Below are 3062 nucleotides of genomic sequence, written 5' to 3' on the forward strand. Positions count from 1 at the left end.
CCTCGCCGTCGTCTGGAAACGCCGCCGTGGGGGCGTACCCTGACTCAATCCACCTCGGGGGAAACTTCGGCGGCTCGATGAAGCGGGCCTGCTCCTCCATTGATGCGCCGGTATTGGCATTGGCATTCGTGTTGGCAATGCGGGGGTGATGTGTGGGGAATTGAATTTTCCCCTTTCTGGATTACTCATGGATTTAACCGGTCGCGCCTAGGCACGGGCTGTAATGCTCAGATGGTACGCCGATGCAGGTTCAATTGTCTCATGGGTTGCCAGACGAAGGAATATGAAGGGGCGAGCGGTGTCAGCTGATGCGATGGCCCACTACGACTGACGATGGCAGCATAGTGCCCTAGTGGTCGCTATGGACGCTCGGCGGTTTGGTGGCACAAGAGAGAATTGGATGGGATGAGCGGGCCGGGTGACATAAGATGTGAAGGCGATGGAGTGAAATTATGGGTCATGTGATATTGGGGAAGTACCAGGGGAGTTACAACCCCCTTTATACGAGGAACTTGGAGCGTTTTTTTATGAACTATTGGACCAAGTAACCGTTTTTTCTAGGGTTTGATTGGTAGGGCGGTGCGCTTGCTGGCATTTTCTTTCTGTCGGCCCGCTTCAGGATAAGCTATATATGTAGTACAATTTACTGTGAATTGTTTGGCACGCTACATCTACCCTTGTTTTATTCTTGAATCTTGAAAATACATGACAAAATTAGTTTGAAAAACGGTGAAGAAAGCGGTGCCTATGTGTGTCTCTAAAATGGAAGTAGGTATACGCGGACATTTGGATATGCCTTTTAAATATGCCCTACGGAAAATTGGCACATAAGGATCTGCATCCATATAAGGTAATTTGTTAGAAAAACATTTTTTCCCGATATACACAGCCGCCGCCCCGCTCTATTATTTTACCCTATTTCCCGATATACACAACCTTTGGGCAAAATTTTCGAAGAAGTGGTAAAGCCCATCCAGATCCAGGCACACAAAGCTGCGGCTCTATTGCCCTTTCCGGCTTATGAAGTCCAACCCCTAGAATTACGGATTCTTCCACACCCGCCACTCAGACGGTGGTCTCCGTTTCAACAATCTGTCCAGGGCCGGGAGCCGTCTCTCTGGTCGACGCTTTGATCCCTTTCCTTCACGGGAGCTACGCTAGGGTCAAGCTCAAACAATGCTGCAGCAGCCTTCTCCTCTGCAAATGCTGGGAATCGCAAGAAGACGAGGAATGCAATTATATCGTGTGCAATCCTATGACCGCCAGTGGACCGTGTTGCCTCCTATAGTATGGCAGGATGAAGAGGATGATGAACCTGCGCATATAAAACTAGCACAACCCTTCCTCGCTTTTTGGTGTTTACATCCCTGGTAGAGTTGCCCGACTATGTGGCGATATACTCATCCGAAACCGGGCGATGGACTGGGAGCAGCCGTGAGTGGGGGGAAACCAGAGAGTATCCTCCTTTTACTGCAGAATGTGCCTTCGTGAATGGCATGATGCATTTTATGCATTTGGTGATCGAGGAACCTATTATAGCTGCAGTGGACTCAAAGGGGGATATTTGTGGGGAAATTGCTCTCCCGGAAGGAATGGAAGAAGCTAGGTCTGGTTATAGCTCAATTGGATACTCTCAGGGGAAATTGCATGCTTGGTATATGGTTCCTTATTATTACCAACTCTTTGTGAGGGTACTTGAGGATTATGCTACTGAAGTGTGGACCCTAAAGCATACTATTGATGTTCCCCAAATGTTTGGAAGGGAATATGCGACAGAAAATTGTGACGAAGAGGACATGACCTTTAAGTATGAGATGTTTGCAATTCATTCAGATCGTAATTTGATTTTCGTTACTGACTGGAAGGAGGAGAATCTGTCGTATGATATGGATAGCAGGGAAGCACATCTTATGTGCAATTCTGGAGATTTCATGTGTGGTTTACCTTATATTCCCTGTTTCGCGGATTTGGTTGGCAGATGATTTCTGAAAGTCTGTGCTGCTTCATGCATTTAACATGGTGGCACAAATGCCTTTGTAAAAACTAGTCGTAGGGTGTGCGTGCGTGTGACTAATGGTCTAGTTCCGTGGCAGCATTCCAAAACGTGCTTTTCATGGTGCATGCCCTTTTGTGGCCTTGAACAATGTTGGTTAGCTTTACATATTTTGTAAGTGACAAGCGATCCAATGGATAATGCCTAGTTGTATGAATGACCTAGTCCCTTATATATTTGCTTTTAGGTAAGACTAATTGCTGTTGTCACTTGATATCTGTTATTGGTGGCTGAATGTAAACAGATGCTAGTTTCATTTATAAATCCTTCAAGGCCTTCCATCGATGACGTCAAATAATATGGAGCTCTTTATATGGAACTCCTTTTATATAGATTGCACAATATGCAGCCTAACATATCTAATGAACATCGTTATTTTTCATTATTTTATTCAGTAGAGAAAGCAAAATAATTCTGTTTGTTGCCAAGACTATTACGCGCTCTTAAGTCTGCCGTTCGTTGCCTACTGCTTAAGCACCCTTCGTGTGCTCCTAATCTTGTGTTTTGATTGAGTTTTCCATCAGATCATGACCAATATTTTCCTACTAGAATTATTGCTATATTGTTGAATTTCTAGGCTGTTGTCAAACTAAACGTATTTTGGAAGAATCTTAAGATTTTTGTTGACCATAATGTAGCTTAGTACATAATTTTGTCGTCAACTACCCAACGTTCTGAACTTTGTATTGAGTGCACTTTGAATTCTGAACTTCTCACTCTGAGTGGCTCTTTGTCAGGGACCGGCAAAACTAAACCTATTTGAATTTGTTGTTGTCCCCAAAGGTTGTGAACTTCTCACTCTGAGCGGGTCTTTGCCAGGGACCGGCAAAACTAAATGGGTAAAAGAAAAACAAAGCTATGCCTAATCAGGCATGACATGTAAATCTAGCAAAGGTTACTGCACGTTTGGATTCTGGGCAAGCGCTTGCCGGCAAGCGCTTGCCTTGCCTCGCAAAGCAAAGAAGCGAGGGGTTTGGTTCCCTGCAACTCATCTCGTTACCCGCAGTTT

General features: G+C 45.0%; 1 pseudogene; it reads left to right on the forward strand.

The window, feature by feature from the left end:
• Positions 1 to 242: 242 nt before the first annotated feature.
• On the forward strand, positions 243 to 1982 carry LOC147981411 (uncharacterized; annotated as a pseudogene).
• Positions 1983 to 3062: the final 1080 nt, after the last annotated feature.

The sequence above is a fragment of the Triticum urartu genome, chromosome 3A (assembly GCF_056163025.1).
Source record: "Triticum urartu cultivar PI428250 chromosome 3A, HENAU_Tu73, whole genome shotgun sequence".
NCBI lineage: Eukaryota > Viridiplantae > Streptophyta > Magnoliopsida > Poales > Poaceae > Triticum > Triticum urartu.